General features: G+C 47.9%; 1 protein-coding gene across 2 annotated transcripts in view; it reads right to left on the minus strand.

Annotated features, from left to right (window-relative positions):
* CBFA2T2 (CBFA2/RUNX1 partner transcriptional co-repressor 2) overlaps positions 1 to 27,833 on the minus strand; it is a 68,783-nt gene that overhangs the window by 20,241 nt on the left and 20,709 nt on the right. The gene's annotated exons all lie outside the window — the stretch shown is intronic.

Here is a 27,833-nt window from a genome sequence, read left to right on the forward strand (position 1 = left end):
CTGTCCTGTGGACCCAGGCTCTGGTGGGATGTCCCAGCCCTGCTGGGCTGTGTGGTTCCAGTGGCCAAAATCAGCCTCATCCTTGGGAGGATAGGAGAGGAAACGAGGAGCTCTGTGCTTGTGCAAGCCTTGGGGTTTGGGGGGGGATTTTTTTTTCAGTGGGTTGTTTTTGCGTTTTTGTTTCTTCAACCCAGACAGCTCTGCAGACAAAGCCTGAAGACCTCCAAAGTGCAGCTCCCACGGGAGCTACCACAACCCCAGGGATGCTGCCCATCGTGCAGCTGGTGGCTCCAGAGCTCGTGACCCTGGACACCAGGACACGAGGCAAATCACCCCTCCGAGAGCGCGGCCACCGCTCCCTGCTCCTCCGGCCGCCGCTCGCCTCCTTCAATTAGCTCGCCAACGAGCTGTGACCGAGCTCCAGCCTGGCCCTGCTGGGGGTTCCCAGAGCCCATCTGCACCCCAGCTCGGGGGGTGAGGGAGGGGCAGACCCTTGTCTTTCCCCCCTCTCCAGGGCACCCAAGCCAGGCTTTGGACTGGTGAATCTCCTCAGGCAGTTTGGGGCTGCCAGGCGAAGGGAACAGCCTCCCGGAGCGGCTGGGCAGCAGCCAGGGGGGCTCCCCAGCACACCCCTTGGACAGGGCCACGGCCAAACCAGCACGTGCACAGGGGTCCTGTGCCACCAGGGATCAGTCCTGATGCCTCTTTAAGGCTCTGAGGAACAGTATTAAAGCCCATGCTCTAATCTCATTAAATTAGAGTACAATCTAATTTGTAACCCAGTTTTTTTACGAGGATCGGTCAGATGGAAGAAATTCAGCTTTCAAGTCCTGGCAAAGCAATTCAAACGCTGTGTTTCCCATAAAACAGAGAAGCACTGAATGGGTGGCAAAGTTTTGCACTGAAATACGACCACAAAACCTGCTATTCCCAACTCTTGACACCATAAATGCTGCTTTCAAGACCAGAGAAGACACGAACTGGCACCTGAGCTCTTTGTGCCACTGGAATCTGCTCCATGAGCCACCAGCCCCTGCTCTGCCACCACACACAGGCACGAGCTGCCTCATTTATTTTCCTTATGCCAAGTCATCACTAATGCCAGCAAGATAACAAATGAACTTCATTATTCCTAGCAGGTTATTTTTTTTTTGCTGTCTGTGGGATGATCTGTGGAAGGGGGGAGCAGAGAATATCCACATTTTCCTGCCCTTTCAGTGCAGCTGGAATAACTGGGATGGTGAGGCTGGAATCACTACAAAACCTGCATCCACAAAATACTTCCATGGCAGCAAGTCTGTCTTTTTTAATTTAAGCCTGCTTTCAAAATTAAAAAATAATAAAATATTAATTTCTAGGCTTTGCTTCCATGAACAAAGTGGGGAGACACTGAAGCTGTGGGAAACTGCTATTCATGTTAACATATAATAACCACATTAATAGAATATTTCTAACTACCATTCACATACATTTGGTCCAAATTTCATACAATTTACCCCTGATGTGCTGACTCTATCTGTCATCTCTGTGCATGAATTGGATGTTCAAATTAATACCAATATATTGACAAAGAAATAGGATGTAATTATTCCGTGCAGGTCCCTATTCCAGCAGGTGAGTTTACTGGCAAGAGCAGGAGGAGACAAACCCCCTGCCTTTCCTCCCACTCAAAATAAATGCAGTAAAATAGTCAGAGAGCAGGTTTTGTGCATGAAATTAGGAGCATTTCTACCACAAAACACCCGAGTTGACTCACTCAGGCAGGGAAACGTTGCTACATGACCCAAATTTTTCAATGAAAACAGCACTAATTGTGCCTACCCACTGCTGGGTGCCAGCTGCCTGCTGGCTGTCAGGGGACAGAAACCTGTCTGCTCAGCACACAGGAATCATTGCAAAACTGTGAGCTCCTACACAAGAGCCACGACCTGTCTGCATGTTGTCCAGGGACAGAAACACCAGATGTGGTTCATGCTCTTCTCCACAAGCTCTCTGCTCCCTTCCATGCCTGCCCAGCTGCAGGACATGCCAAAGAGAGCATCACATCATTCCCTGCCTGTGGCCAGCCCCTTCCTACCCCACACCCCAAATACCTACACGTTGCCACCCCCTGACCCCATTTGATCTTCTTCAGCCCCTTCCTATGAAACCCTCTTCCCCAGGTGTACATGGGCAGCCTGACATTGCCACAGCTCGGAGAGAGCATGAAACCAATCCTTAAGGATCCTCTTTCCTCCTGAAACACTCCTAGGGCGTATTAAGATAGCAGAACTAATTTGGTTAATTTACAAGGGGTAAAAAATAGTCACATAGAATTTATAACCCCATATAAAACCTACTGTTGGGCTACAGCACAAGACACCAAAGCCCACAAGAAGCCAACACCTTCTTTACCAAGCTCACTTGGACAGACAAGAAGGAAATAGGATTGTTGAATTTTAAAGCTTCCTATTGATGACATGGGGCATCTATAAAAACAGATTAAAACCATCTTTCTAAAACTCCTCATTTTTAGCCTAAACACGTCCTTTTAAGGAGTACCATGTGAGCAAAACAGGCTGCCAACGAGGACTTGAGTCAGCCTCCAGTTGATCTGGGTCTAAAAATGAGCCTATGAGATGGTCCCTGGAGAAACACAGCCTTCCTCATCTCTTCCTTCCACATTTGACTGTTCAGAAATATTTACTGGCTCATCAACAGCAACATTTCAGCACTGCCTCTAGATGCACAGAGAGGATGTTGAGATGCTCCTCAAAATGCCTGCACATCACTCCACCATATCAGTCAACTGAAATAATTCCAAAGAGTCAAATATCATAATAGATGCTCTAGGTAAAATAATTCTTGCAAATGACAAAATACTCCAAGTGACAGAGCAGGACACCTGCCTAAATGGGAAACATTGCGTTGGGAATCATTGGGTTGGTTTCCTTCAAAAACTCCTTCCAAACCCACCTGGACTTGGAAACATTTCCAATGTTGCATCGTTATTTTTCAAGTGCAGGACCCAGATGGGACGTGTTTACAGCCCAACACTTTTACCATCAAGCTGCCAAATGTCCAAACTTTGCAGTGACACATGCCCAGCTTTGCACCCAGGACCTGCAAAGGTTAAGCAGGGAAATCAGCAGTCGGGTGGGAGCGCTGCCTTCCCAGCCCTGAGCGAGCTGGAGGTTCACATGGGAAAGGCAATTCACTCAGAGTAAAATGAAACCCGACCACAGAGATGCTGTTTTCGTCTTGGCTTGATGCAGGAATTTCATCTTCTCCCTTAGCTGATGAAGCCTGAAGACCAGATTTCACAGCGATCCGAGTTACAGACTTCAGATGCTGCAAAGCTGCTGCCTGGCCCGGACAGCTGGAGGCACAGAGCAGCTTCTGCTGCCTGCCCTATATATTTGTCTGTCCCATTTAAGGAGCCCAGGTGTGCAAGAGACTGGAAAGCCCCAGAGCTTTGAACACACCTGAAGCCCTTCATCCCTCTGCCCTCCAGCATCATGCCAAAAGGCCCCTGTTTTACTGGACCCTCCGCGCTGGGTGTTGGGCTGGGCTGCATTTCCCTGCCTGCTCCAGTTCTCATCCTAGCGTAACAAATTAAAAAGGAGCATATGTTAGGATGGAGTGCAGCTGATTATTTCCCTTTCTCAAGAGAAGTGAGACAACAAGAAAACCTTAGGGTCCCCACTGGCCCTTTGAGAAGTCCCACTCCTGCACTGGACTGAAGCTCCAGCTCTCCAACAGAGCAGCACATTTTTTGGGGGGGGGCAGTTTCAACACCCACTTGAGACAGATTTAATAGTTTTAATTTTCTTTCTAGAAGCCTTCCACCATTGGTGTTTAGAACAAAGAGGGTGTTGCTGTGATAGGTAACCTCTGAAGAATGGCTAAAATTTACTCGCCTTGTAAACTGTATAAAGGAGCCACTTTATCATCTCTTCATGCCTGTGGGTTTGAGAAAAGGGAAAAGGCACAAGAAAAAAAGTGACAGGTACACTGGAATTTAAATTAATCCTTAAATACCTTTGGTAATTAGAGAATAAACTAAGCGAGGAAAAAGAAAGAAAAACACTGGCTGAGGGAAAACTGAATATTACCTTCCCCCAAAAGGAAAGATAAGGAACAGAAGAGAGCCATGGATAACCCTGGGGGGCAGACAGACACAAACAGCCCCCTCCACATCCGCTGCCCAAAGTTCAAAATACAGTTCCAACAGACAGCCGAAGAATATCAGGATAGGAGATGTATGTTTATTAATAAAAACCAGATTGTGAACCTGTCTCCTTGCTGAGGTTTCAACTCCTGGGCCACGTCTCCCATGTGCAGGGTCACATTCTGAAGAGGTGACAGGCAGCTACGAAGTGCCCAAGGCTGGTGACACTCTGCTCTGCCCAACGATGGTCAAGAGAAAGCCTTGACCTACCTGTGACAGCAGAGCTGGGAGCTTGCTGAGAGCAAGGGAAGAGAGGAGGAGCCACTGCTACAGTGCAGAAAACGTGGATGCTTTATACAAGTTTACACCACAGCATCTGCATGGGCACAATTTAACACCATCCAGAAAAGCCTCTGAGTGAGCACAGGGAGTATCTTCAGGCTCTCAAACCCTCCTATCAGCTCAGGACAGTGAAGTCTTTCCTCCTCCCTCATGGGAAATGGATTGAAGTTGGTGGCTGGGTGTTTGGAGGACACGTACACCATGAACATTGATATCTTCAAGCCATTTTTGATGCAAGTGTAGAATTCCCCTGGGCTCACTGTCACTAGAGTTATGAAATAAGGGACCTGCCTGGCCTGGAAGCAAATGTGTAGATCTCCTTTATAAATGAGCTGCATGGAGCCTGAACTGCTGCTCAGAAACCCATTTGTCAGACTTGAGCGCTCCAGCTTCTCATGCTTTAGCTTTTTGTAGAAGTTAAAGCACAAAACTTGTTGACTTGTTGGAAGAACTAAGAGAAAAGCACATGAAGCATGAGGCAGCGCTGCACAACCAGCAGCAGGCACAGCTAAGGGCTTGCTTTGCCCATGTGCAGGAGGGAGAGAGCAGGCTCAAAAATCAGACCTTTGCCCACCAAGTGGTTAGATTCAAAGTCTACAAATTAACAAATGTTGTGTTTAGTTGATGTCTTTTGAACAATTGACTGCACGTAGAAGGGTTTGCCCAGTGGTTCAGTCTGAGGAGTGAAAGCACGTAACGGTTTTGTACAGAAAGAAGGTGTTTCCTCCGAGCAGATGTTTTTGATTTTCATCTAGAACAGGCAGAACATGCTCATAACCTAAAAAGCTGTTCTCACCTCAAAAAAGTTCAGAGCCCAGAATTCATACCTGCCTCTGTAGAGCAAGGGACTGGAGAACCTTCCCAGTAAGAGCATCTGAGGTTAAATCTGGCAGAGAAATCCTTTGGACTTCCAGATGCCAGGTCCAAGCTCACTATGCAGGCTCATTCTGGAGCCAATAGACAAATGGACACCTCCAAAGGTGATTCAGCCCATCCCAAAACATTCATCAAAGGGAGATAAGACACACTGCAGATGCACCTCTCCTTCCACTGGCCCTACCACCTCAGGTGACCTCTCAGTCTAGAGGCATGAATTATAAATTAATTACCTACAAGTCAGAAAGATGAACCCTTCCTAGAAACAGTCCTTTGAACCTGAGGCTTGTTCCCCAACACTGACATGGGTCAGAGTCTCTGGTTTAAGATCACAGAATCAAGGAACAGTTTGGACTGGAAGGGCTGTTAAAGATCATCTAGTTCCAACCCCATTGCATGGGCAGGGACACCTCTGACTAGATCAGGCTGCTCAGAGACCCATCTGACCTGATCTTGGATACTTCCAGAGAGGGGGTTTCCACAACTTCCCTGGGCAACCTGTTTCAGCATCTTGCCAGCCTCACACTGAAGAATTTTTTCCTAACGTCTAATCTAAATCTCTCCTCCTCCAGTTTTAACTAATTACCCCTCGTCCTCTTCCTAGAAGTCCTTGTTCAAAGTCCCTCCCCAGCTTTCCTGGAGCCCCTTCAGGCACTGGAAGGTGCTCTAGGGTCTCCCTGGAGCCTTCTATTCTCCAGGCTGAACACCCCAACTCTCCCAGCCTGGCTCCAGAGCAGAGCTGCTCTATATAAAGCGACGCAAGGCTTGTCTAAACGGATAGAGTAAGAGGAAAGCAAAGGAAAGGCACATGTCAGTGCCCCCTCCAGGGCACTGCCTACGGTTCAGGAGAGCTGTTTTAAGATAACAACTCAACGTATCATCCTGGAGAAAAAGCCAGGGAGGTGGCCCAAAGCCACCCACTCCAGCCCAAGCCCATCTCGGATGCCAAGGCCCCGCGTCGCAGGGCTCCCTGTTGATCGTCTGAATGCAAACGAGAGGCAGCAGCAGTGTAACCTGACCTGATAATGTAAATAGGGTGAAATGAAATATGGTTTGCCACCTCCCCAGCTTTGGCGAATGTTTATTTTGAATAACATGCTTATCTGCTCCAACTGCTCACCATCTGTTTTCAGTCTCCACCAAGCTAATATTTTTCACATTTAGGAACTGAGAAACAGGAAGAATTACATTTAAATTTTATTAACATCTTTCCTCCACTCTAAGGTTGCCTCTCCCTCCCCTTGATGGCTCTAAGCCATCTGTAAGAGCACCTTTGCTGTTCTCCAAGGCATGCAGATGAGAGGTTATCTCCATGCAAAGCAAGAGTATCATTATTCAGACTTCCAGAAGATGCCGTTTCCTGCTACTCCACTGCAATCCCTCCATCACCTGCAGCCAGCCAGCTTCCCCCAGCCCCAAACTTCAATCACATCATCAAGGAAAGGGCCAATATTCTATATTTTTTCCAGCATCACTGCCTCAAAAAGTGATGGAGGGGGGAGACTGAAGATAAGCATCAGAAACAAGGCAGCCGATACTGCAGCATTAGGAAAAAATGGATGACTGGGTTAGTCCCAATTTGGTGCAGAGGGAGACGTTTAAGAGGCAGCTGAGATTACATTTCTATACAAATATTGACATTTATTTGCATGTAGGGTGGTTTCCAGAGGTCTTCCCCTGCTCAAGTCAATAAATGATAATTTACAACCAGATTTGTGAGACACGAGTGTCTCATAAACAGTTCAGCAGCACACGCTGGTCAACTGAGGTCCTTCTCTGACCTCCCTCCACACCAACACAAAGAGTTGGCCAAGATGATACTACAGCATCTGTTGCACTGGGTAACTTGTGTCACTGTACAGATACTTCCTCCACGACATGCAATCAGCTTATTTTTACCCTGCTTAGCTTGGTTTTGTAGCACATCTAGGCTCCTGAGCTGTAAGATGCCGTGGGAGTGGAGAGGACTCGGCACCTCGCAGGAGAGCCTTGCATCACACAGGAGGGAGCTGCTGAGCCTGGGACAGGCGTTTTATAAATCAAAAATAAATGCATGTATCTCCATTGCCATCTATTCCTCTCCCACACACAGCTGTTTCACTTTAAATCTCAATTCAATGTGAAACTCAGATAGAAGAACTTGAAAGAGCAAAGTATGTTATCGCTCGCAACCAGTCCAGAAAGCAGTTAATAAGGGAAATAAGATTAATAATTTATTCCTGAAGGCAGACTGCAGATCTTTATCTGTCCTGCCCTCAGTGATTTCATAAAACCCTATTAATGTGCTGACTCTACAAACTCATTGGTAGCACAGGTTGGACTTTACAGCAGCTCCCTTCTGCTGTGCTCCCACCCAACACCAGCTCTGCCCTTGCCTCCAATGTATCAGGGTGTGAGGGTGGTGAGACACTGGAACAGGTTGCTCAGGGAAGTTGTGGAAGCTCCATCCCTGCACGTGTTCAAGGTCAGGTTGGATTGGGCTTGGAGCAACCTGGTCCAGTCAGAGGTGTCCCTGCCCATGCAGGGTTGGAACTAGATGATCTTTAAAGGTCCCTTCCCATCCAAACCATTCTACGATCAGACCCAGCAGCACAAACCCACCTACACAGCGTCCCCACCTCCTCTGGTTTCCTCTTGGTCCACAAACTCATACCCATGGCTGCAGGATCCATCCCAGGAATTACTACACCCTACAGCCCCCAGTGTGAGGTATTAGTCAGGGTCCTCAAACTCTGCTTGTCTTGCTCTACAAGGACACAAACTACTTTGGTGTGATACACCCCATTCTCCTGTTCTCTTCCCTGTGAGAGCTGCCCTAAAAACCATTTACACACACACAGCAGCCACCTGGGAGCTATTGCTGCTCTTCCCAACACACCATAGCAATTCTCTTCCCACACTGCTAGTGCCCATGCAGAGAGGTTTTGAGGACCCAAGTTCCTCACCCGACATTCCTACCAAGACTTTTGCTCCTTGGCCCAGAGGGATGCAGTGAACACCAGCAGGAGTCCATGGTGCCTCAGGGCAGGAACCCTCCCCATCCACGCTCTGCCTCATCAGAGACAGCCACCCCTACGGGAGGGATATTCCCCTGGAATATATCCCAGAAGAACACATTCCTGGAAACCAAGGCTTACAGAGCAGCCAGCATCTCAGTTTTGGGTTGTGAAACACTTTGGGGATCAGGGAGGAGTGCTCTTCCCTCCCCAAAACCACCTCTCTGGTTGCTCAGACCTCTTTGGCCAGGGTTATAACCTGGGACGCAGGCAGGGCAGCTGTGTTCAATCAAAGAGATGTTTGTTAATTCATTGGATTATTTACTGCTAAAGTATTTTGGTAATTTTTCATCAGTTCATTGTTCCATTTAAAGTTACAGAATGAAGACTTTTTTTTTTTAAAAAAAATCATTCACTCCTATGACAATACTAAGCAATATTTACTCCTCTGCACTGTTCACTTCTTAGGCTAAAACACTCTGAAGGAAAAGTGAAAACAGTTACAGATATCAAAAACAGGCAGTTATCACAATCATGGAAAAATGGGTTCTTAAAAGTCTCAGCCTGCTGCAGTGCTCTCCAAACCCTCCAAGTGAAACAAGGGTGGTGGCAGCAAACCTTCCAGATGGGAACATCTGTCTCATTTGCCACAGGGAAGAAACACCAGGAAGATTAATGACTCCCAGGTCCGGTGGAGCCCGGACACAAGACATATACAAGGGATACCATTTACAGAGAGACTCAGAGCAACAGCTCAGTGTCAAATATTGCTTTTTTATATCATTATTTTGTGGGGCTTCTACATACAGGGAGATGTTCTGTCAGGAAAAATATGGCCCGAGTTTCACTTATAGTAAATGCTCTAAATAACAAAAGCAAGAATGGAGGTAATCATGCCTACATTATTGGCATAACAGCACTTTTAGCACCTCAGCTACTTTTCAGATATGAAAAGGCATTTAGAAAGCTGCTTTTTAAAGGTTTACACTCAAAAGGGTTGAAACTGCTCCCAGCCCAGAGCAGCAAGGCCGTACACGGGGCAATTTTCCCCCTCTGGGGTCCAGCAAGTAAACACCAAATTTACTCCAGAGAACAAGAAGTGGCCCAACACGTGGGAAACTTGCAGCTGAAGGACACACTAATCCAGCCTCCCCTAGCAATGCCAGCACCAAGAGTCCACTCCTCCTGTTAGCATTCTTTAAGCTCTGTGGCAGAGCAGAGCCCACATTTTGAGGGCAGGCAGGCTTTTGCCCCCACTTCATCCTCTCCAGCCACCCCCACACACATCTGAGAGGACCTAAATCAACTTTGGACAAGGGCTTGTAGTGAGAGGACAAGGGGGAATGGATGAAAACTGGAAGAGGGGAGATCAAGGTTAGACATTAGGAGGAAATTCTTCACTGTGAGGCTGGTGAGACCCTGGTTGCCCAGGGAAGCTGTGGCTGCCCCATCCCTGGCAGCGTTGAAGGGCAGGTTGGATGGGGCTTGGAGCAACCTGGGCTGGTGGGAGGTGTCCCTGCCCATGCAAGGGGTGGGAGTGGATGATCTTTAAGGTCCCTTCCAACCCAAACCATTCCATGATTCTATGATGTCTATTCAATAACCACCAGTTTTAGCTGGTATAGCCCCTCCCTAGAAGAGAGTCAGCCTGTTGTACAGGGTAACAACATTAACCACAGCTAGTTCTGAAACAGGACCCAAGTGATGAAAAGAGAAAACTTCAGAACTGATGCAAATGCCTTCAAAACTTCATACTTTTGGAAGCACTGATTTTAAACCAAAGTTATGCTAAACTCTGCTGAAGGATAAAGAAGAAATCCACAGGTTAGACAGACAACAACCAAGCACTGTAATTTTGGGAGTGGAAATAATTTGTCTTCCTGCTTAGGCTAAACACTGTAGAGTAAAAAAATAAGGCTGCAACTTCTGTACCTGTAAAATACTGGGTGACCCAAAAGGGGTAACCACAGTGAAACAAGCTCTAACTTTGAAATAATTTTCTACCTTAACAGAGGCTCTGAGACAGCCTGTAGGATACGATTTTATCTATCCTTCATAAATCCCTTTAAAACTTGGATTGCTAACCATTTAACAAGCAGCTCCACCCTTCTGCTCTCCAGATGAAACACACTGAGCTCCATTTTGTTGCCTTCCTCTCCAACCCAGCAGCATCAGAACAGCAGTGGCAGAGCCCAGGGAGCAGTGGTTAATTGGCATCCTCTTATTACTAATTAGCTCCAAGGGGCTCTCCACAGCTTGTAATGGTCAACAGAAATGCATCCACTGATTTAAATGCCTTTGGAGCAGCAGAGATTCTGGAGAAGCCTCCTAGGAATGACCCTGTTGCAGCTGGGGGAGCCCAGGCCACCACTGCAGGTCCCCATGGAGGAGCCAGAGTGGGACCACCACCAGTGCAGCCCTCACTGGGCAGCTGTGGTGGCAGGGAAGGGTTTAAAGAGCCTCAGGGAGGCTGTAGAGTTGTCTCACCCAGGGGAAGTGTTCTCAGAGGTTTTTGGCTGCTGTGCTGCTTCCCTGCAGCATGACCTGCACAGGAGTCCCTCACACAGATGCTGCAAGTAGAGGTGTCTGAGCAGGCTCAACATCAGCAGCGCTCGATGCTTAAAACCCACCAGCAAGATGTGAACAGAAGAGATTTAAGCCACAAATTCATCTCCCCACTGCTCAAACTCCATCAGAAAGTCTGGGACTCCATGCTTCCTCAGCTGCCCTGCTCTATCCTTGAACAAAACAGCTCAGAAAGGGGGAATCTGCAAAAACCATTCCAGCAGCCGCAGCGCTGTGATTTTGCAGCCGAGGAGCCGCGGTGCCGCAGACCCCGCGAGGCCACAGCCCCAGCACTGCAGCACCACGCAGCCCCCTCCTCCCTGCTCAGCTGCTGCACTCCAGCAATCCCACGGCTTCCCCAGAGGAGCCGGGCTTCCAACCCGAGCCCCTGTCCAGGGAATTTTTTGCTGGGTCCTGTAGCTTCCACGCTGCGAGTCTGGTTCACGCCTGGAAGCTGGAGGGGAGAAAAACCACCCCAAAGTGCTGGTCTATTCTGAGATACCAGGCTAGCAACTCTTCTTTTTCACAGCCTGGTGTTTGTATCCCAGCTCTCAGTTTCAGCAGGAAAAATAAAGTTGTGGAAGAGAAGGTAATTTTCTAGCCAGTTCTGTAAGGCATTTAGCAGGTGTTGAGAGAGAGGCTGTTTCTGGGTCAGGACAGCAAGCCCCTGGGTCTCCAGGGCTTCCCACCAGTGGGTCCCTCTCTGCTCCCTGCAGGAGCCTGTTCCCGAGTAATCATTTAGAGAGTTTCCTCTGAGAAAAGTATCACATCAAACAGGGGCCATTTCACTTCCTGGTGCATTTTTAACCCCTAATTCCAAGCAGCCAAGTGGAAGCCTCACACCAATGTGCTGGGGCAGCTTGGATCCCAACACGGCAGCTGCTGGGGCTCCGAGTCCTGCCCACTGCTGTGCCTCTGCTCCCTGGCAGCTGCTGGGAACCAGTTTGGTCACACGCAGCACTGGTTCCTACTGGGATGTGTACAGGTTATTTTGCTTGTACAGAAGCCCCCATAGATGATTAAGAGGATCTTCTGGACCAATAGGTCTCAAGTAAAAAAATCTGAGGCTCTCGGCTGCCAGTTCAACACCCACCTGCTCTCCAGCACACTGTGGGGGAACTCCTGGGAAGCTAAAAACCACAAAGCTTTGGGGATCAGAACTGCAGGTTTTCTACTGCCCTTCAGAGCCCACATGAATCAGGAGGGGCATAAAGAAACACCATGAGCAAATCTCACAGTGGAGAGAGCTGAACCAGAACACCTTGCAGAACCACAGAGCCTACATAGGGCAGAGCCATCCTGGAGGACCTTGTATTTCATAGGTAAAAGGTGAAGAGCCTGAAAATCATCAGAGGAGGAAAGAGTCTTATTTAAAATAAGAGGATGGATTCACAAATTTCTCCTAAAATTACCCAGTAATTGAAGATTTAAGAGCTTTAAACCTGGTTACTAAAGATGTGCAGGAGGAGGTTTAAGTCAGAAGCTTTAAAACAACAATTTAAGAATCCATGCCTTGCTCAGTCCTCCATCTTCCAAGCCCTGCTGCTTCATGATTTGGTTCCCACCAGTATAAAAAAACAAAAACAAAAAAACATGAAAAACCACTACTGACCTCAAAAACCAGCCAGGACTGAGCAAATCTGGATTTCTTACAGCATCACGAACATTGCTGAGCATTCAGAGAACAGAAGCTAATGAGAACTGGTCCAGCAGATCTGGTGTCTAAGGGGTGAGGGTACCTATCCAGCGAGTAGAAAAATGCTTCAAGTAATAGAGGAAGTGAGATAAATGAGTCTGTGCATATAAGACAGACCCCAAAGTCCCAGCCCAAGCACCACTGCCACAACTGGTAAATAACACCTCTTAAACAAAGCAAGGCCATTTCTTTCAGAAGGGAGAAGATCTCAAGGCAGAGCACCACATTTCATCCATAACAACTAATTAGACCACAGAGGGGCACAAATAATACCAAGGACACCCAAAGCTATTACCAAAAGCCTGAATTAAACCAGACAACTCAACCTGTTTGTAAAGGACAGAACAGGTACAAGTTCTGACCACCTGGAGAATGTAGAAGCAGTCCAGAATTTCATTGTTTGGGTGAAACAAGTAATTTTTGCAAAATCAAAACAAAAATAAGCCCAACACAAAGCAAACCACTATCCAAGTTCTACCACAAACCCAAAACGTAGCAATCGAGGAAGGACAATCCCCCTTGGGTCCCTGAATTCATATCCTTTGCTGTCTTTTCCAAATACAAGAGTCCAAGAGTCTCCCTTCTCTGGATGAAGGCTGAAGAGCAGGAGCTCACCCACCACCAGTCAGCTCCAGGGCTGAAGTTCCACCAGACTTTATCCACAAGTGGGCAAGCTGTCCAAGACATCAAGGAAGAACTTGGAAAAGACTTGGGAAGTCTTTTCCACCTGTGTTATTTACAACTTCCTACAAGTGCCAAAAAGTCTGAATGGAGGACCACAACTGTCCCTCACCCCACAGCCTGCTGTGGCTTTACTACTGCAGCCCTTGCAGTGCTGCACACATTAACACCCCTCTTGTCACCCCATCCATCTACCTCAGGTAGCCAAGACCCACTGATCATGGCAGAACCCACGCTGGCTCTCTTTGGAGAGCATGTCTCATCCACTTAGGTGCTAAGTACACCAACTGCTGCCCAGCTAATAGTCACTCCTGATTAATGACACACATAGAAGCCCTGCCAAGATGACAATTCTTAAAAACACTCCTCACGTCACTCTACAAATCATTCTTCCCCTTTGTCCCAAGCCCAACCAGCATGTGGAAAGCTCACCACCATCTTATGGAGCTGGAAGCAGAGGAACAACACACGTAGGGATAGGTTTTAGAGGTGTTTAGAAGCCTGATGATGATGGGCACCTACACATCTTCAGCAGCAGGGCCACTGGTGTGGTGCTGGAGCAGGACAAGCCAGCAGCTTCTCCAGGACCAACCATGAGGAGATGGGGGTGGGCAGGACAGCCCTTACAGCTCACTACTTCTTGGTCTCTTCAGGGAACAACCCCAGCAGAGATACATCAGCTGCAGTAATTGCCTCTGCTGTGCCTTCTTCTCTCTCCCATGGGCAGCAGAGACATTTTCCATGGATGACCTCTGGAGGTTCAGTGATGCACAGGGACCACAGAGCAGAGGTGTTGGCTCAGCTGCTGATGCACTTGCTGTCAAAGCATCACAGCAAATACCTTCCAACTCACCATTCTGAGGGTTACCTTAAATTAGTTACTAGTCACCTCCCTTAGCCTGCTCACCATCAACAAAGACTCCATTAACCACGAAGCACAACCACCAAAACTGCAAGGCCAGGAAATGCAGAGCCCACCCCACAAGCAAAAAAAAAAACAACCCAGCAAAACTCAAGTTTGTTTAAACTGGTATTTTTCTCCCTGGGTCACAGCAAAGCCTGTGACACAGGGCCTATAAATTCCCTCTAATGATGCAGCAGGGGCAGAGACCCATCTGTGCTTGGGCACAGGTGAGACTTTTCGCTATCGTGTAAGTGCAGGCTGCCTTCCAATTACATTCATCAGCCCATTAGGCAAATTACATTTGCATATGAGAGGATAACTAGGAAGTCAAGAAATAGGCCCTGAAGTAAAACACGTTTTATAACCTGCATGTCCCTGGGAAGATGTGGGCAGGAAGTTTGCTGTTCAGCCCAGGGCTGCGTTTGATGTTTGTGTTCTCCAGGTTCCTGCTCTTAGAGGTGGCATGTTTGAGAGGACAATCTCTTCACCATGCAGTACTGAAGCCAGACAAAGACATCTGCATCCCCTGCATCCCCACCTCCCTAAAAATATGCCCCCTTCTGCAGGGCTTTGCATCATGGGTGAGTTCTGCCTTGCAGTAACCCTTGGTACTAGATTATAACATTACTGGCCCTGGAGTTTATAAAGCTGATTCCACCTGGGTTTCAATAAATGTATCACCAAAATATATAATTCTTTCCAGCACCCTAAGAAGGTGCACTGGCACATGCTGCCCAGTGTTATGGGATCACACTCGTGTCCCATGTCACCCAGGACATTCGTGTGGACTTAACAGTTCTGCTCAGGTGATCACGAAGAACTGATCTGCCTGCACATACCTTTTTTTTTTTTTCCCCTGGTGAGTGTATGCAAAACAGAGACAACCCAGCTCATCGCCCAGAATCCAGATGGCACTTGCAAACCTTGTCTGTGTATCAAATGTTGTTTCTTAGATCAAGTGTCCCTGGTTGACAACACAGAACTTCACGACGCTATCTTTAGAGAGGCTGCTCTGCAAAGAAACACCCTTTGAGCAAACGTTACAGGGAACATGCTAATGTGGCAGGGTGCTTTCAGTGGTCTCAAAAGTAGCTGTTTCTGGGAGCTCAGAGACCCCAGAACAAGCTGAGCCTGGCTGAAGGTGAAGGGTTATGCAGCTAACACCAAGCACCTACAGAAAAGATGTGTCAACAAGTTAAGACTGCAGAGAGAGGTTAACGTGCACCACGGGAGAGATGCAGGATGAGCTCACAGCAAAAATCCACTCACAAGAATCATGCTTAACCAAAAACCCTACTACATGAAAACAGCCAAATTTGAGACTTTTTCATTTCTGAATTTCTCCTACAGGTTTAGAGATTCTTACCCTGCTTTTCCTGTTCATCTAAATGGAAGGGTCTGATAATAAACCAATGGTTTTCTTCCTCAAAGGCTCATTTCCTCCTCCAGATTTCATGTAAAGATAAAAGCAGCACAGGCCAAGTGATGCTGGCTTTACAAACAGCCCATTAATAAAGAACAAATCCCTACAAAACTTTCAGTTTCACGCATTCCTGAGGTGGTGATGTTACCCTCAACCAAAAAAAATTAGTAGTAGTTGTTAAAAATAACATCACCACCCCAGAAACCCCACCACCCTGAGTTGTTTTCCGTGTTCCTCGGCTCCAAGACGACGACTCATTACCTGCATGGGAAAAAGCATGAACACCCCCTGCTCTGTAGACACTCCCACGAAGCAGCAAAATGGCTTTACAAATGCCAGGAGAAGACAAAGAAGGCTGCAGAAACAGAAAAGGTGGTGACACAGCTCACCCCCAGGACCAGAAGGTGACACCAACAGCAGTGAGGTGGCTGAAATAACCCCTCACGCCCGCTGCTGAAAAGAACATTTCTGAACAGTGACATCAGGTAAAGCAGCTTCTTTTGAAGAAAGAAAGTGATCCAGGAGGTAGCTCCTTCCATATTGCAGGCGCTCACAGTAAACACCATATGGCCTGTTAATTTAATTAGGGAGAAGAAACCCCCGAAGTTTGAGATTTGACTTTGAAACATTTAAAACAAGTATGAGGAAAATTGCACAAGATACTGTTAGGTTGTTTGGGTAGCTTCAGCCATCCTTCTGACCTGACTGAGCTGGTGGGTCTCCCCACACCACCCAGCACCTCTAAGGGACTGATTTTTATGTGGTGGTTTGTGTTGTTGTTTTTTTTTTTTTTAGAAGTCCACTACCAGATGTGCACAACCTACACCATTACACCTGGACAGCTGCTCCTCAGGAAGATCTGGGTAGTCCACACCAAGCAGCCAACCAGGATGGGTCTTATCAGGAAGGAGGTACATGCAGTAAATATCCCAAGCACTTCAGCTAAACCCATCTTCTCAGATACCAACCAGAACTTCCATGTTAAATCCTTCTCACAAACTACACCGGCAGGTCCCACCTGTCAAGGCAGGATGGACCTCAAGGTGGAGGTCAATCTGACAAAGGCCAAAGAATCAATGTTGAGACACAAAGGCCAAGCCCCAGCTCTAAGTCTTGAGGTCAACCAACCAAACCCCAGCCATTCCCAAAGACTTGGGAATCTGAGCAAGGACTCACTGCAGCATCCAGACTAGCAAGAGGGACTCTTTGCCCTGAGGCTGTTATTGGAATAAAAATTAATTCTCCATTTTTAAAGTCTTCCATGTCTTACTCTGAGGACAGAGGAGCACATCTAGGATCTTTTATAGCTAGAGGTTTGCAGATACCTGTACCCCAACAGGACACTGCAGCACCCCTGCCAGGTCTCAGCATGAGCTGCCCAGTGCATCACCAGCAGGGAACAAGACATGGAAATGGCTGCTGGGGCACCACCAAGAATGCAAAGACACAAAACCTACTAATTATCTACAAAACAGCTCACAAGCTGTAACAGCTGAGGCTTGTGGAGCTTTGCTGGGCTTTGTCTCCAAGCAGCCTGTTGAGGCCCAGGCAGCAGCATGCAACACCTCAGCCATGGTGCTTTGAGGACCATCATCCCCCAGCAAGATGCTCTGTCAGGAGCCACCAGCACAAACCTTGAGGAGCCACCAGCACAAACCTTGTTAGCTGCAACAGAAATAAACACCTTTTGGGAGGCCCAATGTCATAAGAGAAACTTATGGCTTCTCCACAGAGGTATATAATCCAACTGACTGACCTCCAGACTCAGAGAGAGCTTTGTCACCCAAATTGTTTGGATAGAAGCACAGAGGAAAGCTAAGACTGATGGCTCCACTGCAGAGATGAGCTGCCACTCTTCCATTCCTGCCTGACACAAAGCAGGTCAGGACTGCATGGGCTGGTCCACTTGTGACAGGACATGACCCACCTATACTCCTCACTCAAGATGCTCTGTGTCTCTGCAGGAACAAGTTCATTTTCAAGTCGTAGGTAGGGCAGTAAAAGATGCCCCAGTCTCCCTCCTGTCACTAACTGCAGCACATCTCACCTCGAGGCAAACCCAGGCTGCTCCATGCCAGCAGAAAACCCAGAAGAGATTTTGGGGGTTTGATGCAACCTGCTGCCCTGTGGCTGAATCATACCAGGCATAAAAAAATAAAAATCCAATTGTTCCTAGAATTCTGCAATGCCTGTTGGCCTGTAGTTCCTCTGGCTCCTCTCAACAGTTGACTACACTGCAAATTAACAGTCAACTTGCTCAATTATTTGTTTCCTTTTGTATCCAGACTTAGGTTGCAACCCTGTGTCTGTTTAATAGGTGTGCCACAGCAGTATGCCAGAGACCTGAGTTTCCCATTGTCTAGTAAAAAAACAACCACATAACCTAACATCTAAAGGCCAGCAGACTTCTTCCTGCTAGCAAGAAAACCTCCTCTCAGGACACTGCAAAGATTTAATTTACTACCAATTGCCCTCTGGTTATTTTACATTTATGGGGTGGGGGCTGAAGAAAGGAAGAAAGCAGGAGAGGGTGTAATTAGCTTTGCTTGTAAAATGTTCATCCCAGTTGTAACAGCAACTGGAGCCTACTGGGGGCTTAACAGATTTCAGGGTTTTGTTCCTTGTGAGTGCTGAAGCGTCTGTGTGGGGTGGAATTAAAAAAAAAAAAAAAAGGGAAAAAATATATTAAAAAGAAAAAAAAAATCAATAAGTGGATCCTACTTCTTGCCACAGCCCCATATGGAAGTAATCAAGCACAAGGGTGGCAGCTGGGGCCAATAACAGTCACCTGCAGTTGAGGGACATGGGGGTTTCGGATGGGTTTTTAATGCTAATTTCCTGGAGAAACAATGAGGGAGAGGGAGCCGAGGGCGGATGAATAGGGACCAGAGGGAACAATGGCTGCACCTGGTGCCGGGAGCAGCGGCAGAGCCGGCACGCGGCAACCGCGCACCGCACATCTGTTCCCGCACAATAACCCGCTCCCCCCGGCGCCCCGCCAGCATCCTAAGTGAGCCTGGGTCTTTAAACATGCACAGCTTGCCATGGAGCAACAGGTTGGAGCAGTTTCGGGGCTGCAGCGTGGTCCTGCTGCTTCTCCCCTCCTTTGGGGTGACGGTTATCGATGCTTCGGGGCGCTCCTTGGGTTGGTTTTGGGTTGGCTTGGTTTGTTTTGGAGATGCCTTTGAAAGGGATGGCCATGCAGCATCCTGCCATCAGGTTGTGGAGTCCTGTTGCTAGAAAGAAAACCAACTCTTGGCTTTGTAGTTTCCATAGGACTGGAGAGTAACCAAGGCTTCTTCTAAGTGGTCTTCTGGCCACCTGCAACTCTCCTCCTTCAACAGCACGAGTCCTACAGCCAGGAGCGCGCCAAGGAAATTCAATACACATTATTCTAAAACATGAAGCTTGGCTTATAAAAAAATGCCACTGCCCAGCCCAATAAAAGGCATGATAGTTACACTTTAAAATGCTTTGAAACCTCTGAAATTGCTATTGTCCTTCTGGACGTAAGCTGCTGACACACAAAGCAGCTCTGAGGTCAAGGTCTTGCCTCAGAAAATTGCTTGCAGACCCAGGAGCTGAACACAAGCCTCTTGGTGTGACACTTTAACTGCGGGATCATCGCTCACCAGTTCTTCCCAGCTCCTGCTCTTATTGTAAACAAAGGGTTTTCCAACTGTTCCCTGAACACTGCATGAATTAAGAGAGTCTCCATCATAAAAATAAAGGTTGAACAGGCTCCCAGAGACCTGCAGTGATGCTGCCCCCAGGGACTGCTCTGGAGTGTCTGCCGAAACACATTTCATACCTTGCTTCTAACAAGCAATGGGATATGGAATCAGTCACTGGCTGCTAGGATAAAGGCAAGCTTACAATCTAGCCCAGAACAAGTATAGATAAGCCAGCTCTTATTATGGGGAAAAACCCAGTAGGCAACAGATTACAACCATCTCCTGTTCAAAGAACTAGCCAGCATTGCCTTAAATCTGCTACATAAGCCCAAGTCCTTAAATGACTTCATTCAGCTACCCAGCTATACTATAAACATCGTACATGCATGTCAAACAAATCTTGTTTTTTGTCCAAACCCTAAAAAAAAAACAGAGCTGGAAAAAAACACAAGGCCACCTGGCTCACCCATCCTGGCACGTAACCGTGGGAGTGTGCTGCCTCCTGCAAAATGGTTACTGCATTTATGGGGCAGCTCGGGGACCAAAGAGCTGCTTGCCTTGAAAACTCAGCTCCTGAAGTCAAACCACGCTGCTTCCCTCTTCCTACCATCCTCCAGTGATAACCTCGAGAGGCCAAAAATCCACCGTGAGCCATGCATGACAAAGCCCTGTAAAGCAGCAGTAAAATAATTTGGGATTCGCACTGGGTCTGACAGACAAGGCAGGATTAAGAAGTGAAACCCTGCTCTCCTGGGGACACTGGTCCTGTTAAGACTAAGAGGAATAAAACAGAAGAAAAAAACCCAAAACAAAAGATCCTGACCCTCAGTTCACTTGAGAAAAGCTCCCTTCCCTTTTGGCTTCGGCGGGTTTAAACAAGCCTCTGCAAAAACCAGCAGATGCAACTTGCAAAAATAGCAGCATCTTGGAAGTAAGCAGGGGCTGTGGCTCCAGTCCCTGGGCAGAGCAGAACCCAACTTGGCAGCACTGGTTTGGCCTTTTCACTATGCAATGGAGTTCCTGCTCTTTTCCTCAGGGCATTCCCTGTGTAATAGACTTCTCAGATGAACAATTTATCTTCCTTACCTTTAGCAATTCAGATCCTTCCTCAGACCCTTCAAATCCTTCACTTGGCTCACTGCACTTCCCTGTTGGCAATATTTGCTCAAACTGCCTTTCCTTTACTCCTCTTACCTTCTTCCACTGGGGGTCTCCTATTTTTGCATTATTTGCAGCTTTCCCTAGCTGGAGGATGTGCTGGGTAGGGGTACCTGGCTGGAGTCACTTAGATGAAACCTAAAATCAGACTAAACATCTTCTCCATATTAACAGTAAAAATCACATAACCCAGCAGACAATTCCAAAAAAGTTTTCCCTTGGATGTGCTACCCCATTTCTACAAAACCATTATGACTTGCCACTGAGTTTCAAGTCACTCTCTTCTCCCAGACACAAGCACCTCTCTCACCTAAGCACTCAGCTCCAGGCACCCCAGATACTTTCTAAAAATAGAGGAACCTGAGAAGACAAGAAGTTTGCCACAGGGCTCAAGCAAGACACTGGCAAATTAGTTTTTTAACAGCCAAATCATGCCGCCCTGATGCCAGCAAAACTTCTGTTTGCTTTATCAGAGCAGATGCTCCAGTGCTGCTGTCACAAATTTGGGAAGTCTTCAGGAGAGCCACAGCAGAGGAACAGGGCTCTTTGCTTTTAGATATTGTCACACTCTGTACAGCTTTGCCGGACATGTTTTGGTTTTCATTCCTCCTTTGTGCTGCTGCACTCTGAGACGTTGAAGTCACAGAGCATGAGGCAACACATGATCCTCCTGCCCCCTCTCCGGGGACAGTGAGGGATGCACAGGAGGTTTTGGTGTGTCTATAGAAACACACAATATATGTATTTTTAAAAGCCTATACCCAAATGCTTGTGAAGTGCAAGAAAAACCTTCAGGTGAGATGTGCAGTGGCCAAACCAGACAAGCCTGGAACTGCAGCCCATGCAGCAGCACAGCACCCAGCCAGGGCACCCAGCCAGGCTGCACCGCGCTCTCCCTGGGGAAACCCTGTCATTTGGCACGCTCAGAACTAACCCGGACAAAGGCAAGTGCCCCAGAGGGAATCACCCTGCACCAGCAGCCTAGCAAATATTCCTCTCTCTTTTCCCAGCTGGATACCGAGAAGTCCTCAGCCGCATTTTAGCTCCCCAAACTTTGAGTGCTGATTTTTGGTGCATCTCCCGTGGCTGGGCCGGGTTTTGCCGGCACACAAAATGGACTGGGAGTACAGCCCTGCAGGAGCCAAGTGATGCAGGGGGGGGAAGGAAAAGCTGGTAGTATTTTGCAGAGCTGACACCCAGGGAAGCTGCTCAGCAAACATGCAACAGAGGGACCTTTACAACCAGCTGCTTGGGAGGGTTGGAGGAGCAATTTCAACTGCTGAACATTCCCAAAAAACAGGAGGGGGAAGGGGGGGGGGGAGCGCAGGTTTAAAACACACATGGAAAATAGGGAGGTTACAATGGAATAAAAGAAAACCCAGCAGTCTGCAGCCTGACAGAGAAAATATATAGAGCAGGGAGGTCTGTTCTGGTATCACAAAATTGATCCGAGAGATTTAGATGCTGGTAGCATCAGTTGCTGCTGGAGGAGTGCAAAGACAAAAAGGCAGCAGCCTCTGCCACAATGCAGAGCAGCACTGAAAACACAGAGAAAATTAAGGAAATTTGGGAATGGTAGAAGAAATCTGCCCCTGCAGACTTACCCCCCCACACACCTTCAATACCAACGTGCAGCAATGAGAGTAAGGCAAGGCACAGAGGAAAAGACATTCTGCTAAAATACACAAAAAACCTTCCTGCTTTTCTATTTCCCCAAAAAAAACGCTGAATCCCAGCCTCCTGCTCAGGGGAGGGGTGGGTGGAGGGTAATAAAAATAAGAAAAAACCCCTAATAAACCATTCCATAGCAACACAGAGAGAGCTCCAACGCAGCTCTCCTCAGAGAGAGTTTAGTATTTTTTCAGCTGCAGAATCCAGGCACGCAGCCGGCTCCTCTATTGAAGTTTTCCCCCAGCAGAGCCACTGCGGTCGGCCAGAGGCAAGGCTGGCTGGGAAGCCCTGTGCTCTGCACTGCTCCCACCCTCTCCCTCTACCTGTGCTCAGGGTTGAGGTTCTCCCCAAACCACTGCTGAAACCCACCTCGCTCTTCAAACCTGCCCAGAGGCTGAGCATCCCCCCTCCCTCCCCGAGCACCCCCCACCACCCCCAGACACGCTGCACCCCGACCCGTTTAAAAATAGACCCATCTACTGCTCACCCTAAAGAGCAAGGTTGCGAGGATCCAGCTGCTGTTGAACACACCTCGGTGCTTTGAAATATAAATAAAAGGGCTCTTCTTCCTCCTCTGCTCGTGATCTTCGAGCGCAGCCGGAGCCCAGCCTGCCTTCTCCTTTCATTAGCTGGACATGTGTCAGGTCCCGCACATCTGCGATTTCTCACTGCCTGGAGCCGCCTGTCCAATTCCAGGGAAACACAGATGGATCCCAGATGGGAAGGTCCTGCCAAACAGACCAGCTCTCCACCTTGCCAGAATACCCAGCTTTAGAGGCACACACCCTGGGCTCCCTGCCTGCTCCCTGCCTGCGCCGCGCTGCTGCCAGGCTGCTCGCCAGCTGATGTCACCAAGCACACACCTACCAGCGCCTCGCAGCCGGGCTGACATTAACTTGTTAAATACAGCTAATTTGTTTATGGCCGGCAATAACAGCGAGACGGCGGCGGGAGGAAGGGAGGGCTTCACTGACACGGGCACTGAGGGTCGTTCCCACCGGAGAGACCCTCCCCAGATCAGCTCTGCCTTACGCAGCGCCGGGTGTGAACCAGCCTTCATCTTAGCCCTGGGTTTTGAAATCTGGGTAAGCTGTCGGGTAAAACAGCAAATTCATTTTCTGAAGGTTTCCCCACGCACGTAAATCTTCCCTGTAAACTTCCCTCCAAGCCCCAGCGCCAAGAGTTTGCAGCACTGGAAAGCTGGCATGTGTTAGCAATTAGAAGCAACAACAAGATAACAAGATACTGATGTTGCAAGGGTACCAAAGCAGGACTGGAAAATTCAAAGGAAGAGCAATTAAATGTGTAACATATTACTTGGATCGAAGAGGAAGTGTTAAAGGAAAATGTAAATCCGAAATGTTTTATACTAGGAGTAAACTCCAGCAGGGATCTCACAGCAGCAAGCGAGGCTGGGAATAGGAACCCACTGGACACAACTAAATTTGACCATTTCCCCCCCTCAATGGGCAGATGTGGCAGCTCTGCCACCTACAAACCTCCCGGTGATTTTGAACAGCCGCTCCCCAATGTGCGGCGCCAACAGCAGATATTAACTGGAGGTCCCTGACTAATCCCATCAGCCCAGCACCATTCACTGCAAGCTGGGCGCTGGGGAGCAGGGATTTACACAGCAGCATTCCCCACCAGTGGCCCCAGAGAAGATGCAGCCACCCCTCCAGTTACTGCCCAAACCACCCTCCTCCAGGCCAGCCCATAAAACCACCCGAGCAGCAGAAGCAACACTTGCATTTGCTTGCAGACCACGCACAGGCACATGCTGAGATCTCAGGAAGGATTCACCCCTCCAGCCTGTATTTCCCCAACCTGAGCAGTTCAGGTCTTGATAAAATCCTTTCCAAATCTTTGCAGGCAACACCACTTCTCCCTCCAGCTACTTGTTGGAGACCTACAGACCTACAGACCTTGCCAGGACAGCAGACTAGAAGCCTGCCATTGCCCAAGCTGAAGGATGCTGGTTTTTCATAAGCCCAGAAATCACACAAGCCAAATTCTCCAGTTGGTGTAAGCGTGACAGGATATTTATTCTCTTAGAGACAGCAAAATGCTTCTTTTAAGGAAACTTCCAACGCTTTGGTTGGCTACTGCTCACTGCCAAGCCATGTCCATAAACCTTCTAGACATACTGCCCCCAGCATCCCACCTAACCCCTCACCCCCTGCTTCTCTGCCTCCTACTCCTAATTAGTTTAAGGTACTTCTGCTTCCCTTTGGGGGGGAAGGCTGTAAAGGGATTTAAAAAAAAAAAAAGTGCTTTAAAGGAAGTATTAAAAAGCATCCTGTGATCAAGCACAGTATATATTCATGAAGACATGGGCCATGTCTTCCCGTGGAGAACAGGCCCTGCAGCACAGGCAGGATGCTGGATGGTAACTGGGAGGAGGGACTGGAGCAGGAGACTTTCAGCTGCTGCAGAGCCCATGAAGCTGCTGCAGGAGCCCATGAAGCTGCTGCAGCCTTGGCTGGGTGAGCACATCCCTCTGAGAAGGGCAGCCTGGCTGCAGGAAGGGAGGGGGCACAGGTTTACAGCTCCCCTCCCACTTCCAAACCTCAACTAAGAGCAGCACTTTCACATGCTTCAGTTAAAAAAAAACAACCAAAGAAGTGAGTCCTAACTAAGTACCAAGGCAGATACCTGGGGCACCCTGTAAAGTGGTGCTCAGGCAGCAAAGTGGGCTGGGAACGGGCAGGCAGAATCATGGAATCATCCTGGTTGGAAAAGACCTTGAAGACCACGAGTCCAGTAGTAAAGCTGCAGGCAGACCCACCAGTGCTCCTGGCACCCAGTGCTTAATGCACCCTGGTCCCTGCTGGTACAGCTGCCAACAAGGAACGTCAAGAAAACATTTAATTTTAGAAAGTTTAGCTCACTGGGGCTTCTAAGACTTTTGATGAAGGTTGCGCAAAATACTAAAGCTCTCGATGTTTCATAAGCTGAGATGGAAAAATCATCTCTGAGTTATACAGACAATGAGGGAGACAAAAAAAATCAAGCAGCTCCACGAGCACCAGGATGAAAAAAAGTTATTTTCCTATGGACTTGTGTCTCAGGATTTGCTCCCTGGTGCCTCACACTGTGAGGTCCCCAACAGGAGCCCTCCCCAGCCAGGATCACCCCAACAGTGGTGGTTGTCATGTGGATTCTCTGATGTCTTGTAAGGAGCAAGCTCATATTGCAGCTTTGCTCCCAGTGGGGATGGTACCAGGCTGATGGATGCAGCCCCATGCTTAAGGCATTAAGTATTTAGCACCAGACACCACTGTTCCCTGTCCAGCCCTGTCCCAGCATCACCAAACCAGTTTGAAACCAGCCAGTGAATTCAAAAGCTGACCTTGTTCTGAGCACAGGAGAAGGACGCTGGATGAACAGAAGATGCTCAACAGATGCAGCCTGGGTCAAATTCATGAGATAAAGCCCTCATGGAAGGTACAAGGGCTTGGGGTTTTTATTTGAAATAGGTACCTAGCACTAGATGTTCCTCCACCTTCTTTTCTAACAATATTTTAACTTAAGGACCTCAGCAGCTTCTAAATGTTTCATTTCTCAGAAACAAAAGCTGTCCTCAGCTATGGCAACTGGGTTGAAACTACCATTTGTCATCCCATGGCCAAATTATTCCCTATTTTTACATCCTAAAGTAGTTTGACAAATCAAAAACTCAGGCCACTCCAGGTCTTTTAAGTACAGTTAGAATGACTTGACCTCATACGCCTTGATGAAAACATGCACACTCTTTGCCATGGTGTCCACAGGCAAACTTCTACCAAAAAACCAACATCCTCAGGAAAGACATCCCCACTTCTGGTGAGAGGCAGGAAAATGCCTCACGACACGGCTTTGGAGTAAGGAAGTTGCATGTGTGGCTTTGGGTTCTCGAGGCATAAAAACTAAGGGTGGGGACACCTGGGTGCCCTAAGGAGAAGTCATTGCAAAGCGAAGTGTGCATGGATTGTATCTTAAACACAACCCGTGTGCCTAAGCTTGCCCAAACTGTGACCCATCCCATAGTTCATCCAAATCACGACCCATCCCTGGGTTCATCCAAACCATGGCCCATCCCTAAGCTCACCACTGGCAGAGGCAGGTCCACAGAGCTGCAAGCACACATGCCACTGCCAGCCGGTCTCTCCAGCAGCACCAACACAGCAGGTCCTACTGCAAAGCGAGCCAGGAGAAGGCATCTCACACACCATGTCCTGCTCAGCCACCACCTCTGCTGACAGAGCAGGGGGAACAGAGGCAATGTACTAACAGAAGACACTGAGATATGTCATCTGCCAACCTTCAGCAGCACCTCCATGACACCAAGAGACCAGCCTGCTCCCTCAATATGCATTGAAATAGAGTTTGTAGCCCAGACACCACCACTCCAGTGGAAGGAAGGAGGACAGGCAGCACAGGGAGAACTGTTTTCCCCAGCTCGCCACGATAATCTGCTTCTGCTTCCTTCTCCTGGGAATGTTCCATGGAAAGAATGATGCAAACAAAGTTTGAACACTAGAAGCTATTGATACCTGCTGCTAAGTGTGGTTTCTGAGGAAAGTGAGGAAATCTGAAGAATTTTTCCAGTTTCCAGTGGAATTTTTATGCCTATCACAGCCATTGCCACAGCAAGCACAAGAGACCCAAAATACTTCTGATTTCTCTTCTGTTCCACCCATATTTCATGATGTGCTGCAGCTTTATTTTTTTGCCTGCTGTGTTCTTACCTCAGAAAGAAGCTTCACTTCTATTCACAGCAACCCTGGAAAGCCTTTGCCTTTTCAAACTGACCACTTTCCACCGCTCAGAAAAATAAATCCAAATGTACCAAGGCAGCCAAAGCCGTTTATCAGGCTAAGTGGAAACTGTAAATTCATGCTAACTGGAATCTGATGGAAACCAATTGGGATCCTCCTCCAGGCTCAGGTCTGGCAGGAAAGTCAAACATTTTATTGCCTTCTTTATGCCTTACTTACAAGCCAGTGGAGCCAAGAAGGGACTGCTCCCTTTGAAGAGATGCTGGTGGGGTTGCTGGGGAGGTTCCATGACTTGAACTCAAGCTCAGCAGACAGAGGCACCCCCACCCAAAGCAGAGATTAGACCTTTCCATTCTTAGCCAATTTATCACGTTTTACAAACATCCTCTTTTCAATACATCCATGATTTAAATTAGCACATGGCAGATTATGTTAACAAGCTTAATTTGTCAAAAAAAATTTAATCATATTGCCTCTTTCAGGAGTGAATGTGAGTAGTGTTTGGCTTTTGTGCCATTTCAATAGTGCCCAGAGAGAGGAAAAAAGCATATTAAAAGTTGGCCTTAAGTGAGCTGGCAGAATTTACACCCAGAACAACTCTGATCAGACATTATGAAAAAACAGTGGGACCAAAGATGCAACAAGGAATTAAGCACAACCTAAAGAAGTTACTGAAACTCCTAGTCCCTGATTTAGTGATGGGGAGGGGCTGCCTAAGCAAAAGTCACCTTATTTCTGCTACATGACTGCATATTTGAAGAAAAAAACAGCCAGGAACTGATGTCCTATCAAAAAAATCCCACCTCTCCCACCCCCCTAAACAACATGCCAATTCCTAAATCTAACACCCTTGCTCTGATTAGAAATCCAAGCCTCTGAAGCTGTCATGGGTATTTAAACCAAACACAGAAATATGGAAAAAAACAGTAATCCTGTT

Source organism: Apus apus, chromosome 15 (genome assembly GCF_020740795.1).
Source record: "Apus apus isolate bApuApu2 chromosome 15, bApuApu2.pri.cur, whole genome shotgun sequence".
NCBI lineage: Eukaryota > Metazoa > Chordata > Aves > Apodiformes > Apodidae > Apus > Apus apus.